Source organism: Arachis hypogaea, chromosome 11, assembly GCF_003086295.3.
Source record: "Arachis hypogaea cultivar Tifrunner chromosome 11, arahy.Tifrunner.gnm2.J5K5, whole genome shotgun sequence".
Lineage (NCBI taxonomy): Eukaryota > Viridiplantae > Streptophyta > Magnoliopsida > Fabales > Fabaceae > Arachis > Arachis hypogaea.
In genome coordinates, this window is record NC_092046.1 from 148,037,018 (window position 1) to 148,055,997 (window position 18,980).

An 18,980-nucleotide genomic window follows, 5' to 3' on the forward strand; every position below is an offset into this window, starting at 1 on the left:
TAGCTTTTTTATTTTATTTTACTTTTTCTTTTGGTTGAGTTGAGTCACAATCTACGTACCCCATATGTCTTGCCAACAAGCAACTTATGTCGGCCATAGGAAGATACAAAAACCCACCTTAACCCAAAACTCAGATGAAGTCGACTTTATGTGAAGTTGATATTTGAGATAAAAATTTAGTTAAATTAGTCAAATTATCTAACAGCTCTCAGATATCAACTTCATGTGAAGTCGACTGCACCTGAGTTTTCACCTTTCTTTAATATTGCCATAAAATGTTTCGGTACATTTAACGATAAATGTTAATGCACTTCGAAAGAAAGTAAAAATTACAATACTATTTCAAAAATGGACTTGTTATTAAAAGTAAAAAATAAAAATAAAAATAAAATACTGTAAATTTTAAATCTTGAATTTAAATTATTGATAAATAATATAATAAATAAAGAACTGAAATTTGTCTTTTACTTAGTAAAAAATATTTGAAGATAAGTCAAGATTTAACAACAATTAATTTTCTGTTTAATGGAAAAAGGGAGCTATATATATATATGAGCTATATATATATATATATAGTTTCTGTCCAACTATATATTTGATAGATTTGTTTTCCTTTTTGTGTTAATATATTGATGAAAGGTCTACTAGTACTACTATAATAATAATGTGAAAAAGAAAATAGGTTCTTGACTTTTAAATTTATAGACATATAAATTTTAATTAATTAAAAATATAAAAATATTTTTTTTTTAAATTGTGAGACATTAAAATTTTTTCGTCCAAAACATATAAAAATAAATAAAGTCCTCAGAGAAATTTAAATATCTTATTTTTTTAAAAAAAAATATTTTTATATTTTTAATTAGTCAATATTTATTTTTGAAATAAAAAATCAAAATTTATTTGTTGATAATTTTACCCGGTGCCTTATGGGATATGAAGTATGAACAAGCAAGTCCTGTGATAAAAGGACACCGCAACTTGTGCATATCAATCAATCTAAGTTTCTCTTTTAAATTACTTAATGTATTTAACTTGTAGTCTGAATTATTATTTATAATGACGATTTATTAACACTCTGATAATCATGCTTATGAAGCCTCACGTGTTTTCTGACAACACTTCTCCGGCGAAGCGTGCGGTTTAAATGTCAGAATTAGATTGCCTGTATCATGCTCCCCTTTTGTTTATTAAAAAAAATATATTGGCACATATCATAAAAAAAAAAAAAATTGTAACGTGGCACTGACTTATTGATATATATTTGAACAATGACGTTAGTTCCACTTAAATAAGTTAAATTTTATGCGAAAATTTATAATAATATTTCTTCTTCTTTTTAAAGGAGCTGAATTTTTTTTTGGGTAAAAGTAAATCATATTATTGATTAATGAAAAGGATTATACATTGGTCCATCGAATAACTAGGGACGAGATACTAATTAAAGAACTGAATTATTTATCACTTCAAAAGTAATAAAAGTTAATTGCAAAGCCCTTACAAACCCAACATGGCCCAATTAATGTAAAGTTAAAGCCCATATTTATTTCCATATTAGATGAAAGCCCATTCCACTACATGGATAATGTAGAAAAACAGCCCAATTTGTAATAAGAATTTCATTTCATAATTCAGCAAAAAAAATTACTACCCTCCCTGCTTTTTTTTTTTTGGTCAGTACCCTCCCTGCTTAAGAAACTTTCGAGAAAAACGGTCTAATGGGCTTTATTGACTTTAAGCCCAACATCAGCTCTTTTAAACACTTTGATTGGGTTGAACTTAATGGATGAACAGCTTACGCCAAAAAAAAGAAGAAGGAAATGAACTTCATCTTGAAAGCTTCAATAATGCAAGACAAAAAAAAAAAAAAAAGCTGGAATAATATAAGAATCAATTCCTAACCAACTTGGATCGGTCGAGTGATCAGCTCACTTATCTACTTAAGCAAGTGTCGAGGTTTCAAATCCTGCCTTGTGCAGGCAGTAATTCACTGGCCAGTGACAAACCCTTAAATGGAGCTAAGATTCGCGACAGATTAGTCATTGATCCGTCAAGTTGGAAGATATCGTGACTAAGCAAAAATAAAAAAAAAAGCAATTCCTTCATTATTGGAATTGAAGAACGAAACTTCTATCCTAAACTTTATTGAATTAAGTACTTCTATTTATAGTCCCAAAATCATGTTTTAGATAATGTTTACAGTGAGAGACATAAGGTAATAAAGAAGAGAAAATAAGACTGTTTAAGATGAGATAAGGATGATAATGACTATACTGTGCATGCAGTGAGGACTATATATATGTCTCATCATAATTCACGTGATTGCGTTATTGTGTTGTTGGCATCAATAATGTCTTCATCTTATTACACTTTTTGACCTTATTCTCTATTTCTAGTAGCAATATATACTATATAGTTTGTGATGGTATCTATCTCAAAGCCGCACTCACTTCAATAATATGCATCTTGCTTTATATATATATATATTTTTTTGAATTTATGTATGTATGAATCTGATCCTAAACCGCTAATTTTTCTTTGCCAATTGTGGGGAATCAAACCCCGGTCTTATTGTATATATGAATGAAAAATGTTGTGGACTAATTGAAAGGAATTAAAATATCTTCTTATATCAATCAATAGCCACGAAATTGATTAGGGAGTGGAACGAAAAATTTGAGTAATTGGAAGCAGATATGAGTCAATTTATAAGATATTCATAGATATTTGACAGTACTATTATTACGTCGAATTATTCTATGGTATATATGATTTTTCAATTTGCAACGTGCAAGTGGCTTTGGGGGATGGACCAATAATAAGGTGGTATCTAAGCCTAATGAATAAATACAATATTAGAAAGCCAATATAATAATTAAAAAAATGAAGCTCCATACATATGGCACAAAATATAAAGATGAACTAGCTAGGTCCAATTATGTAACAAGCTTATCAAGCATTTTTATTATTTGCTCAGTTTTTTATATAATTATATATCGATCGTATATGCATGCTTGTGCTTGTCTGTGTAGGAACGAGCAATTAGAAAGAAAAATAAAAAAAAAGAACAACAGCGTGGTGGTGTTCACTGAAAACCAAAAAAAGCAGTCCTCACTTTCTCTTATCAATATTAAATTAAAAGATAATAAGGTGCTAATTATGTTACTAATTTATTTAGCAATAGTATAAATGCAAATGATAGAGTGATCTTGTAGTCATAGGGCATACCCCACATTAATTTTCGGTGCTCCTAATCTTGGCCGTTTCTTAATTAGTCTCTTGAGGAATGAAGATAATAAGCTGGGTTTATTTAATTTTCTTTAATTTATGCCATTGCATTATTATTGTGATATCACCATAGTGTACTATTTACTTTAATTATTATCATAATTTGGATAAGACTTGGAAGCGATTAATAAATAAATATGTTTGATGATGAGAAAACTTTGATGTTGATTTTGTACAAATAAAAAATCCGCCTTCATCGAAAAAGGCCGGAGTTTGAGGTCGGAGATGCAGAACATAGTGTTTTTGTTTAAGTGATAGTGACAATTTTAAAAGGAGGGTTGTCTTTTATAAAAGAAAATTGTTTGTTCTTGTAACAATATGAACCTAAATGTGATGTTAACAAATCAGACTGTACCGATAAAAATATGTCTGTGAAAAAATATCTGTCAGTTGAATATAAAAAAATAATAGGTAAAAGAAAAAATTAGTAGTCGGATGGCGATAGAAGTAGAGAATGGAAGAAGAACTCTTTTTTGAGAAGATAATTGGGTTTAAGGTGGTCATTTGAAAGGGAGTTTTCCAATGGTCTTCTCTATTTCAAACCAATAAGGATCTGTCATAGGAGATTGTGGCTGAGTTTTGGGATGGGTTGGAGTGGATATGGAATTTCCATTGGAAGAGCGAGTTGTTCCAATAAGAGTTGAAACTTATTCATCAACTTCATGATAGGTTAAAGTCAATGAAGCTATCAACTGATAAAGAGGATAATGTTGTTTGAAAATTTGATAATAAAGGTATTTTTTCTACTAACTCTTTTGTGCAGGCATTGCAATTGGAGACTCTTTCCAAAGAGGTTATGAGTTACAATTTCACAAGTTCAATTTGGAGAGGGTTGGTACCTCCCAGAATTGAGCTTTTTGGATGGTTTGTTCTAATTGGTAAGGTGAATACTAAAGAGAAGTTGAGTAGGTTAGGCATTATTCATCAGAATGACAATATATATATATATATGCTGTGTAAAAAGGAGATGAAATTTGTCCATTATTTATTTCTCTTTTGTGAGTTTACTTAGTAAGTATGGTGCGCTTGGTTGAGGTGTTTTGATAGAGTTTGGACTATTCCTGAAACCGTGAAAGAATTTTTTGAGAGTTGAATTAGTATGTTTCATAAAAAAAGAGGAGCAGAAGATGTAGTTTATTGGGTTCTTTGCAGTGATTTGGAACATATGGTTGGAACGCAATGACTGAATTTTCAACACTAAAGAAACAGGTGTTGAGCTCATACAAAGAAGGACGTTTTTGAGCTATAAACAATGGACTGATATTAATCCTTTTGGTTATTGATGGCAATGTCAGAAATGACAGGGGATTAATCTTTTGTGTTGGGTTTGCCTTTTGTTGTGTTTGGTTTATTTGTTGTTCCACTTTAATGTGTTGAGTTTTTTTTATTTTAAAAAAAAAAACCGCCTTCAATTCTTTGATTATTAATTAGTATTATCATTAATGAAATCATAGAATAATTAGAGTGCATTATATTACGTTGTATTTGAACAAAGAGGAGTGCTTGCTACCAGCAAATTTTGTGAGTTGTAGCCATTAATTAATTATCATTAGTGTTTTTAATTGTGTAAGATTTTATTTAATGGTGTGGGATTACTCATTTTTTTTATGGTTAAGTGTTGGCCAAATTTTAATAAAAGTGCTGCCCTTTAGACTTTCTCTTAAACAAAATCTACCTATGATATGTTTTCTTTCACATATATTTTTTGAATAATGCTGTACAATTAAGTTAATTATCCAACAAAGTCCAATCAAGTTCGTATAACTTAATTGATATTCACGCGCCATTATCTCTAATTACCTTTTGACTAAATACGCCACTATATGTAATTACCTTTTGACGGCTTCTTTTTCTGCGAACTTCGTTTTTTTTCTTAAATTTCTCTGCGTTCTTCTTCTTCTTCTCCTTCTCCTTCTCCTCTTTTTTCCTTATCTTTCTCTTGCATTATCATCGTTGTCACCATCACCATCTCTATCTTTTCCTCATTCTCCTCCTCTTTTTTTTCTTATTTGAATTTTTTTGATCTCCTCCTTCTTTTTTCTTCTCTTCCTCCATCATCATTATTATCAGCATCGCTATCGTTATCGTTATCTTCTTCTTATATGTACAACAGTTTAAATCCAAAATGCAATGAAATTTCTTAATGATGACGATACCCAAACAAACTCAGTTCAAAATAAATTCAAATCAGAATGCACCGAAATTAAATCCAGAATGCTCCAAAATTAAATTCAAAATGCATCGAAATTACTTAATGATAACTCAAAACTCTTGCTCCTCCTCCTTCTTATTCTTCTTCATTATCATCATTGTCTTCTTCTTCTCCTCCTCCTCCTGTTTTTTTTTTCTCATCTTTCTCCGTCGTTGTCGTCGTCACCACCACCACACTACCACCTCCATCTTCTCCTCCCCGTCTTTCTTTTCTCATTTGAATTTCTTCGATCTCCTCCTTCCTTTTCCTCCTCCTTCATCATCATGAATATCATCATTATTGTTATTGTCATCATCGTTGTCTTCTTTTTATTTGTATAAAAGTTCAAATCCAGAATACACCGAAATTTCTTAATGATGACGACACACAGACAAACTCAGTTTAAAACAAGTTAAGACCAGAATGCACTAAAATTAAATCAAGAATGCACCGAAATTCAAATATAAAAGGCACCGAACTCAAAACTCCCCGTCCATCTTCTTCTTCATCATTATTATTATCTTCTTTTTCTTTTTTTTTGTTCATCTTTTTCTTCTTCTTTTACCTTTTCATTATTCTTCTGGCTTTACTCTCTTAACAAGAATAAAAACAAAAAAAAATCAAACAAATAAAAAGAAGAAACGCATAATGCTGCAAAATCATTAGGAAGAGGAAGAGGAAAAGAAAAAACGTAGCCACAGCAATAAAAGAAAGCACGATGAGAAGGAAACACACGAAAAAGAAAAATAAGGAACGCGAAAAAAGAGAAGAAGGAGAAGAAGAAGGAGGAGGAGGAGAAGAAGAGAAACACAAAAACGTTCACGTAATTAAAACGTGTATTCACGTTCTCACTGATGAATTTAATTTTTGTTGAGTTTGAATCAACTTAATTAGATTTGGTTGTGAAAATGAATTGAATGCGTAGTATGATTTATAATTTTTTTTTCCATGAAAAAGAAGAATTTAAGGATGTATTTAGTTTATTGTTTTCTATTTTTTGGAGCTTTAAGAGGAAATAAGAAAAACAAATTATTATCAGAGTTGAAAAAAAAAAAGTATATATATGATACTGTCGGCTGTGTTATAAACACTATGATTCTTCAACCATCAGAAGGATTGCCAAGGAATGAAAAATTTATGTGGAGACAAAAGAGGGTAGCTGGAATTTTACCTAATTTTATTTTTGTTTACCACAACAGAACTAAATCATCACCTACCAAAAAATATAGCAAGTACCATATATGGACTTGGTTTAAATGCCATGGTAAAATTGTGTTAGATACACTTACTACTGTTAGATACATTTATTTTTGAAATACTGTAAATCTAAAACAGTTTTATACATATATTTAATTATATAATATTATATCAGTAAAAATAATTAATTTTTATATTAATTATGTAAATTATTATAAAAAAATAAATATAATTAAACAAACGTATAAAATATTTTATATTATTAGTATATTAAAATTGAACTCTTTTAAATATAAGAGATATAATTATTTAATATCTTATTTTATTATTAATTTAAATTTTTTTCATAAAACTAAAACTTCTATAATTTAATTCCTGTTATCCAAAAAAAATTAGTATAAGTAAAATAAAAATATATTTACTTATCTTTTCTATTAATTTAATTTTTTAAAAGAAATATTTCATAATATTAAACTTTTTTCTAAAAAAATAGTTACTGTTAGCTAAAGATTCTGCATTATTGAATGTTGAATAATCTTTTAAGACAAATTTTAAGTATACCAAGAATATTGGTGTTCCAGATATTGTAACCGTTAATTTCAATTAATATATATTATATATATTTTTTACAATTTAAATCAACAGTTAAAATAATTAGAACACCGATATTTTCGATACACTTAAAACTCTTCCAATCCTTTAACAGTGTATTCATGTGCAATTAAATATAGTTGCCATGTCCACTATAGACTCACGATCATTATCATTGGAGGTTGGATCTTTTAAAAGCCAGATGTGAGGATTACGATTTACGAGTACCATCGGGACTTTTGATTGGAGGAGTTTGTAGATATTTCTGATACGATATTTTAATTTTCTTATTTTACATAAGTTACTAATTAAGTTTATTCTTTTTAATGAGATAACACAATTACACTAATACATACATGACATTAGAATCCTTTCTGATAAGACAATTCCCTGTTTGGCCACTTAATTTGCAAAAAAAAAAATATATATATATATATATAGAGAGAGAGTTTATTTGATCCATGATTATTACAGAATGGAAAGAGGGGTAGTGTGGGGGAAGGCAGATTGTTCCAAACTCATGATTGACAATCAAAAAATATGATAAGAGAGAGATAATTTGTATAACCATCAGGGGGTCCAAACACTAATGGGCCCTTTATTTTTTATAAATAAATATTTTAGTCTTTTTATAGTGAAAGTTTAGTTTTTCTTTTAAATTCCTTCTTAATTTATTAGTTAATAGAGTTTAGGATAAAGTATTAAATTCATCCATTATATTTGAGCATAATCTTGTCTTGGTTCTTAAGGTTTAAAGTATTTTATTTGAATCTAAAAAAATTTCATTTAGGTTTAATGTAGTCCCACCGTGAGGTCAAAGTTAAATAATTAACGAAATGTCCTCCATGACAGCAGTACAAGAATAAGATCGATAATCTAGAGAATAAGTACAAGTTTCAAAGGCAAAAAATAACCATGGATGTATCAATATATTTATTTATTATTTTCCTTAGTTTTATAGAAAATATTTTATTTAAATTGTAAGAAAAATGGTAAATAAATGTATTGATGCATTTACAGTTGATTTTGTGCCTCTGGAATTTCTACTTGTTCTCCAGATTATCGACCTTGTTATTGTACTGCTGTCATATAGGACAATCCATTAATTATTTAACTTTGACCTCACGGTATGACTACATTGAAACTAAATGAAGCTTTTTTTTTATTCAAATAGGATACTTTAAACTTTAAGAACCAAAACAGGATTACGCCTAAACGTAGGAGACTAATTTAATATTTTATGCTAGAGTCTATCATATTTAAAAAAATTTTATTAATTAATTACATTTATAAAAAATAATTACATTTACAAAGTCTCTATATAAAATTCGTCATTCTAATGGTTGGTTTCATTTCAATTTAACATTACATAACAAAATTATAATGTTTATTTAATAGATTTAATAAATATACAAATAATAACATTTTACTAGTTTTTTTTTAAATTATATCATATTTTCTTAATAATATCAGTATCATTTTAAAGATTGCATTTAATATAAATTTTAATTTAAAATGATTCAGTTACTATAAAATTAAAATTGATACCTAAAAAAGATCTCATTAGAGTTGCTCTAACACAATGTTAGTAATGTTATTGTTTTTGTTAAAATGTTAAACATAACATTTATTTAATTTGTAGAATAAAACATTTTTAATTTCTTACTGTAAAGTAAAGGTATGGATTTCCAGTAAAATGGAAAAAGAAAAGGAAAAAAGTGCGAAAGTTTGAATAGACAAGCGATTGAGCTTTTACTCAGATCTAGATCTGTCTAACCCTTGATTTTGCTATCAACTTTGCTGCTTCCACACACAAAGATATACAAATTTGCTTTTCTTATTACTCATTATATTCTTCATCACTTGCATCAATTCCATGCACCATTGGAACTAGAGTTCTAGCTAGTTGGTTCACATTTTGAACAGGTTTGGAACGAATCATTGATTCAACTCAACTATCATAAATATTATTTGGTTAAACCACAAAAAATGTATTTAACTTATTTTGTCAGCTCACAAAAATGCTCCTCAATTTTGTTATAAAATTATCAAATTTTGAGAGTAAAAAAAATTTATTTTTCTAATAATACCTGCAAAATATTATTTTTAAAATTTTTTTTAGAATATATATTTAATATTTAGTTCTTTTTGTCACACTTTTAAATTTTTCTGAATTTTATTTGTCGTTTAAAAACTATTTTAATAATTTATTCTTTTTAAATACAAATTTAAACTTATAAAATCAACGTAAAACAATTCAGCTCATTCTGTTAAATTGAATTGTGATACTAGTTATTTTGCTCTTTTTGGCTATGCTGGTTTTGGTTGTATCATTCGCAATCCTGATAGATGTTGGTTGAAAAGTTGCACTGAGAAAGTCGAAGTGTGCAGTATTCTTTTTGCTGAATTGTATGCAATTTGGAGAAGTTTACTTCTTGATTGGGAGAGTGGATTTGGTGAGATTATTTGTGAAACAGACTGTTTAAAAGCTCTTTTCTTGGTAAACCAAAGAATGCTTGGTAAGGATATTTCGGAATAAAATTTGGCAAAGCATATACAAGAGGTTATGAATTGGAATTGGAGAGTCTCTATTCTTTTAATTCAGAGGAATGCAAATAGTATTGCAGATTGTATGTCTAATGCAGCTGCTTCTGTCGCGGACATTTACTCGAATTGGAGCTAACAATGAAGTGAACTTCAACATCTAATAGATTTAGATATGACCCTAGCCAATAAATTTGATTTTGTCTCTTTTTTTTTTTCTTTTCTATTTAGTCAAAAAAAAATTCAGCAAATTAAAAGGGAGGCATAACATAAATGATACATATATGGAAATTTCCTTTTTCAGCTGTTTTCTGTTACTATTATGGCCCATATTGTAAGATTGCATGCAAAATAAAAAATTAAACATATTGTAAAGTAAAACTATATAAATTATCATATTTAAAATATCAATCATATTAATTATATACTAAAATCAATCATAATATAAAATATATATTAAAATATAAAATATATATTATATTAAATTATATATTTATATACAAATATATGATGAGTAATTTAATATTTAATTTTAAATACACAACAAAGTATTTTTGTTAAAATATATATAAGTCAAATACTACTCCTTTCTGTTTATATTTATATTTCTCCTCTTTTCCGGATTATTATTATTTTATTATTTTTATATTAATAAATACATACTAATTTAGTAAACTAGAGGAAAAAAAGAACGCAATGATTTTCATGACATCATTATTAGAAGGACCGCCCAAAAATAAGAAAGAAACAAGGAAGGACCACATGAACGATGGTCAGTATATAATAGAAAATTCTTTATGAGCAGGCACACCAATAATAATGATTCCCAATTGTATACAATAATGTATAATTTATGTATCCAGTGTCCACGCCTACAAAATATTTTTAATACCGAATTTATATCTTTTTCTCTTTTATTTTTGGACTCCTTCTCTAATAACCGAATATATATCATTTTCTTATATGTTATTTTAGTTAAATATATAATTATTAACAAATACGTGAAATTAAGTATAATTTAAAAATAATTTTACAACACTACTTGGAAATATATATATATATATATATATATATATATATATATAATATAATTATATTATGATGACTAAGCTATGATAATTATGTATTATTATATCATCAAAGATAATTAATTTTAAAGTTATTTTTTAATATGTAATCTAAATAAATAAATTTTATTAAATGATTATATAAAATATTTTATATGATGAGTATTTAAATTTATTATAAAAAACATGTTAAATATATACAAATATTGAATAAATACAAAGAAACAATAACATATAAGCAATACAAATTATAGAATGCGTGCGTAATTTTTTATTTTAAATATATAATTTTAATTTTACAAATATATAAATTTGTTATTAATTGATTATTGATTAATTTTTGTAATATTCTAGTAAAACGTAATAAATTCATATAGATATAGAGGCCAAGTTAGATAACCACCCAACAAAGAAATTAAAACCCGGATCTGAAACAAAAACAACCCCCATGAAACTGTTTAATACTTTAATGGGCAGAAACTCACCTGCAGTCGACTTCACATGAAGTTGTTTTTAGATGAATGATATGTGTTATTATTTAGTTTAAAAAAAATTAATTTATTTTATATAAATAATTTAATTAAAAAACCAATTGATATAACTATGATATTAGATTTTTCATTGTATTTTATTTTAAAAATAAATTAACTAATTTAAATTGAGAAATTGTAGTTAATTATTTGCTATATAATTTTTTAACCAAAATTATAATTAAAAATTTTAAAAAAAATAAAATTATTTAATATATTAGACCAACTAAATATTAATAAAGTTTTTTTTATTATAAAATATAAAAAATTAATTCTAAAAAAAAATCATGTTATTTTTTAGGATTTAATTTTTTTATTGTGTTTTAATTAAATTATCTGTATAAAATAAATCGTTTTTTCTAAACAAAATAATAACACGTGTCATCCATCTAAAAATAACTTCATGTGAAGTCGACTGGAGATGAGTTTGTATCACTTTAATATATGAACGAATCACATCCGTTATATATATGTCAACTCTTTTAGGTGTTTGATTTGACATGCAAATAATATATGTTCTAATGTAAGTAATCATGCTTAATTATTCAAAACTTTTTTTTTTTCCTTCCTATAATCAAGTCCATATCTCAATTCCAATATTTAAAACTTCCAACTTGATATAATACAAGTTGTATTACTATTTACGTATAAAGTCTAGGAATATTATTATATATGTATGTCAACATGTGTGAATAATTATTGTATTTTTTAACCATTTTGCGAAGTTTAAAATTATATAATTAATAATTTGGGCACGTAATACCACCATTAAATGGGAAGTAAATTATTTTCTCTAATAATTTCGTAAACAATATTTTAGAGTCATTGTATGGCATCATTTGAACTTTTCACAAGTTTGGTTTCATACTTTGATTTCATTTCGTCGGCGCCATCCTAGTGCACCACCTTATCCCTAAGATCGTTAATTATTTAATTAGACAAATGTCATTTTCATTTCAACTATATCCTAACTTTATCTTTTCTTTCTCTATCATTTCCTTTGGACCATTCATAACGCTCCACGATTGTGTTATTTTTATCATTCAATGTTTTGCAAATTTTCAATTCTCTTTAACCTTCACTCCAAGAAAAGAAAAGAAAGCTATTTTAATATTATTTTTTTAACAGTCATAATTAAATATAAAAATTAATATATATTTTTGACAAATATTATAAATGTCAAAATTTTTATGTTTTTTTTATGAATAATTTGATCGTAGAAAATTATTCTTTAATTTTGATATTCATTTGTTTTCAATTTATTTTACTGTTTTTCTTATTCTTTGAGCTCTGTCAATTTTAGCATCACATTGTTCTCAGTTTGGGATCATACTACTCATTTTTTATCTTCAAAATCTCAGTTTATTCTTCGATTTCAAGATCTCATCTCATTCTTTGTTGAAAATTTTTGTTGAAAATTTTTTATAGTCAATAAGTGTCAAAATAAATAATATTTTTTACGGTTAATAAGTATCATAGAAAATATATTGTCAAATTTTTTTAACAAATTATTTTTGACAGCCAATATTTATCAAAATAAGATTTAAACTTTTTTCACAGTTATTTATATGTTAAAAATACTATTTTTGACAAAACTTTTATTAACATATTTTTATAGTTAAAATAGTATCAAAAAAAATTTTTTAACGAATTTTACTTTTTTTTTTACACATATAACCCTAAAAAATAATCTATATTGTTGTAGTGCTTGACACGTAGCCATAACCCTCAATCCTTTAAGTTATTTTATTTTATTATCATATACTCTTATTGGTTGTAAAATCATGTTCATATTTATACATGTGTCCTTTGTTATTATTATTGCATTCTACATTTTAGTCTTCTTCGATAAATTAAACCTTTTATATTGTAGCATCCTACATGATGATGACCCTGGCCTCTTTATAATTACTAGCTACATTATAAACTGCTACTACTTTTGAAAATAGTTATTAATTAAAAATAAGTTGGCCGATCAGAGTGGCCTTTTTTTTTTAATTTATGGAATAAGAAATTTAGACACCAGCCAAATACACTACAACAAAAATGCCATATAGAAAATAAACTAAAATAGCACTTGTTTTGTGGTGGTTCTAAATCGCCCGGACCGTCTGGTGGTCCAATTAAACCTGCGCCAACTATGTAAAGCCTTCCACAAATGAAGAAGGCAGGGCTCAGAACCTTGAACCTGGAAGAAGAAAAAACTTTAACAATGTCATGCTGCCACCAAGCCGAGTGACTCTTCAATATATAGCGCTAATAATTATGTATATCATACGAACACATTTGATTGCAACACAATTTTTTGTTGTATACTTTATATATGATCATAGTTATAAAAGGCACCTTATATATTGGGCAAAATGCACAATTAAACCAAATGGACGACCAAATTACACAATTCTACCAAATTGAAAAACATTACCAAGATATCCCAAAAGCACATTCTTATGTAATTCGAATCAGTCCCATTCGAATGAGACAAACCAACAGTAATTTAAATTAGTCCTATTTGAATTAGTAGTGATGCTTGTAATTCAAATTTGTCCAATTCAAATTATGCTTGCATGTAATCTTAGGGGAGTTCAAATTAGGGTGATTCAAATTATGCATGCTAGGACATCCCTAGTAATTCAAATCGGTCTATTTCGAATTAGTTTTAGACCATAGTAGATCGAATTAATTTACATCTATTTATATATGATCCAAGCGTATATAAAGAGTACATTTAATTATATCCACAATAAATTCAATAAAGAGTACATTCAATAACAAATAACAAAAATAATAATTATAAATATTTTTTATAAATTATTAAAAATATAACATTTTCTAAAAATATTTATTAAGATTTAGAATTTAGCCTTTAATATTTAAAATTAGTGAAATATTTGCCAAAAATATTATATTTGTTAGTCAGTTAGCATTATTGAATTTATTAACCATGATAATATGCAGATCATTAATTGGTTTTATATAAAAATATTTTTATTCTATTTAGTATTTAATTTTGGTAAAATATTAATTAATTTTGAATTTTGTAATTATGAATTCTTATATCTAAGAATACAGGTTAAGATTGTTATTAATAAAAATTTTAAATTTTTTATTTTAATAAATACTCAACAAATCATTAAAATAAAAAATTTAAAATGATAATTTTGGTAAAATTATAAAATTTTGAATTTTTAATGATTTGTAGAAAATATTTTTAATTATTATTTTTAATAATTTATAGAAAATATTTATAATTATTATTTTTAGAAAATGTTTGATTTTTAATAATTTATAAAAAATATTTATAATTATTATTATTTTTATTTGTTATATTTATTATGGATATTATTAAATGTACTTTTCATTGTACTCTTTATATACTTTTGGACCATATATAAAATGATATAACAATTATTTAAACATATGTAGCTTAAGATAGTAGTGTTTACATAACTAGATTATACTCAGATGGTTATTACTAAAGAAAACATTGCAATATGTGGTAATACGCATTTTGCGGCGGTTTAAACAAAAAAACAATAACTCACTCGGGGTATATCTAGCGGCGGTTTTCAAAAAGACGCCGCGAAATGCAAACCTAATTGAAATATAGCGGCGGTTTGAATAAAACTGCCGCTAAATGTCGGCCTGATTGCAGCCCCAACCCCTAACCGTCGCTATCTTAAGAAATTGTTGTAGTGATAGAAGAATCCCTTTTATAATATAATAATAATAATTTGCGGCTTATTTAAATAGGTGCATTAAGCCATTTTCTTTCTTATATATTGGTATATTGATTTTTCAATAAATTTTAATTATTAATTTAATTATATATATTATATATATTTTTTATAATTAAAATTAATAATTAAATTAAAAATTATTAAAATATCAATCTATGGATACAAGTTTTTATATTATATAATATATAATATACAAAAAGTTAATATTATAAAAAAAATATATGTAAAAATTTAACTTAAAAGATTACGTGATAGATGCGAAATAGATATTACGCAAGACGAATTAAGATACAAATTTTTATTATTTATAGAGCAAAATTTATATAAAATAAGATAAAATAGAATACACCAAGATCGAATAATGCGAAAATTTATTTCTATCGACTTCATTGCCATCTTTAGTCATAAGAAAAAAAAACAATGATATCAAAGAAAAATAGTAAAACTTTAGCATAACTTCAAATTTCATGAAATTAAATAATTTACTGTTTGGAGAAAAAATAATGAAAGAAAGAGAAAAGATTTTTGATACTGTTACAAGTTTCATATTTTTCTAAAATATAAATTTTACATAGTTTATATATTTTTTGACCTAATTTCTTATTTTGAATAGATCTATTTAATTATAATATAATATCAATATATATATGATTCATATTATTCAACACCTATTTATAAATATTTACACTCCAAATAACTATTTTTAAATATACAAATATGTATCACAAATTTCATATATAGTTTATAAATGTGATACATTCATTTATCTTGAATTAAGGTTAAGTGAGACTCACTTAATTCATGCATAAGGTGGTACACACTTTATTTATTGCCTCGTCTCCTGCAGTAATATGTGGGACACCTACCGTGTAAAATGACGATCTTGTCCCTCTGCTGATTCTGATCTCACATGTGTGTTTCTCTGCCCCACCAACAAATTTTTTAACTCCCCTTATCCAATCACTACCTTCCTTCACTTGGACAGTTTTGCCCCTTCAATTACTTTTTGCTATTTACAAAAGTAGTATAGAATATAAACATAATAGTTTTTATTTATTACATATATTAACAAAAATGGAATAATTCTCCACCACCACCTAATTTTATATTTAATTTCATCCAAATAATTTGAGTTATACATTTTTTTTCTATTTTCTTCTTCTTCTTTTTCATTTTGGATATTATGTCTTCTTCTTTTTTTTATTTTTTATTATTTTTTAATTTCGTTATTATCGTCACCAACAACACCTCTTTTCCTTCTCCTTTTATTAGAATTTCATCTCCTTCTTCTTTTTCATCCTTTCCCTCCATCATCATCATCATCATCATCATCATCGTCGTCGTCGTCGTTGCCTTCTTCTAATACGTATAGTTGTTATCGTTATCATCGAATTCAAATTTATATAATGGACAATTTTCGATTCATTTGGTATTATACACTGATTTTGTTTTTGAGCTAATTTTGGGTTCATTCGAGACAAGTGTTTCTGAATTTGAATTTATATAATGGACAATTTTCGGTTCATTTAGTATTATACAATGGTTTCGTTTTGATAATATTTTCGGTTCATTCGAGACGTAGGTGTTTCTGAATTCGAATTTATATAATTGACCATTTTCGGTTCATTTGGTATTATACAATGGTTTTGTTTTGATAATATTTTCGATTCGTTCGATCACCACAGAGAATCAGAATCAATAAAAATGTTAGCAAAATGTTAATGTTATTGGTGATGACGATAATGATGATGGAGGAGGAAAAAGAAAAGGAAGGAAAAGATAAAAAAATTTAAATAAAAAAGGAACGGGAGGAGGAGGAGAAGGAAAATGAGGAGATAGATGTAGTGGTACGGTGGTGGTGACCATGATGATAATGAAAAAAAAGATGAAGAAAAAGAAGAAAGAGAAGAAGAAGAAAAAGTAGTAGAAAGAGGAGGAAAATGGAAAAAAAAAGAAGACAAAATTCTACAGTATAAACTAAATAATTTAAATGAACTTTGAATAGAAAATTGCTTAGATGCATAGTAGGGGTGTGCATGGCCCGGGTGAAACTGTGTTTGATGTGACCTAGACTCGACCCGAAATATATACCGGGCATATTTATTAGTCCCAAACCCGACCCTAGACCCGATGAAATCTATACACTTTCGGGTCACGATTATACCGGGTAAAAACTGGGTGAAAACCGGGCCGTTAACATTACATTATCTTGATACCTTCTTATAAGCTAGCATGTGAAAATATCCAAATTTCCAAGACTCCAAGTCTCCAACCATTATTTGACATGGTAAAATTCACTTAGAAAAATATAACAAGAACTAACTCTTCTCTGAAATTAAAGCATAACCATAATCAATATTAATATTGTCTAATAACACCAAATATTTAAATCAATACAAATAACACAATATTATGCATTACTCTAAAATCTTATGCATTTTAAATATAAAATATTAACTTATAGTCTTATAATAACTAATAACACAAAATATTAAAGTTTACAATATTTAAATTCCACATAAGAATAGCCATCATCCATCACTAATAACAGAAAATATTAATTATGTATGATGACCGGGCCACCGGGTCGAGTTTGGGTGACCCGAGCTATGGCTCGAACCCGACCCAAAATAATGACCGGGTCTATATTTGAGACCCTTACCCGACCTTAAATCTGATGAAATCACACCAAATTAGCTTCTAAAGTGTTCGAGACCGGACCAGATCTTCGAATCGGGTCGGGCCATGCACACCCCTAATGCTTAGCGAAACTCTATCCTACTTATTAACACAAGCAGATCTTTTATTGGCTAGTTAAATATACTTATATACATGTCACCAATATAAAAAGGAAAAACCATGACACTGCACAGCACATACGATTATTCCCTTGATTTGTATACGATTATTAGAGTAGGGTTGTTATCTTTTGCATGCATGACAATAGAGGTAGTGGGGATGCTTCTAGTTGTTAACCCCCTTCTTTTTATGTGAAATAATCTTGGACCTTAGTGTTTTAGATTCATGTAGGAACAACCATCAATAATTAAATGGACTCTTCTACATAAATACTATAATTACAAATGTTCACGAGTTACTTACAATATTGGAAATTGCTGATTTTCATGGTTTAATTTTTGATCTAATTACGTCAATGATAATATGGTTTGTAAAAAGATAGATTCCGAAGATCAAATTAAAAAGAATTTGAGAAATATGATTAATGAATATGTGTGTAACATACTTGAAAAAGTGAATTACTCTTTTTTGAGTTATGCTACGTGTATATCAAAATTATCTAACAAAGTTAGTTACTAGTATAAAATACATACTGAAATATAAATACATATTAAAAATAAATTAAGCTACACATATATTTATATACAAATACATTAGTGGCTGATTTTAGTAATTGATTTTAATATACAAATAATATTTTTTCTCTTGTTTATATGTGCTAGATATCTTATTTTATTTTTGGTTAGAAAATTTTAAAATTTTAAAATTCGATAAAATTATGTTGAACTTACAGAGAATTTTGGACCTTGGACCGATATGAAATTAAGAACTTCTTATCGTCTTACAATTAGGCTATCAAACACGTAAATTAGTACGCAACAACAAACTTATTAAAATCAATTCAAATCAAATTTACGTCGTGGCAGCAAATAATTGTGACCTTTTCTTTTATTATTCAATAATATTTAATTTAATAAATCTAATATATCCTTAATTTTAACATAGCCTAAAATGACAAAAAAAAGTTAGTCAAATATTATCAAAACTGAAAAATATGTCTTGCCTGAAAGACTAAAAAATCTGTTACGGTTCT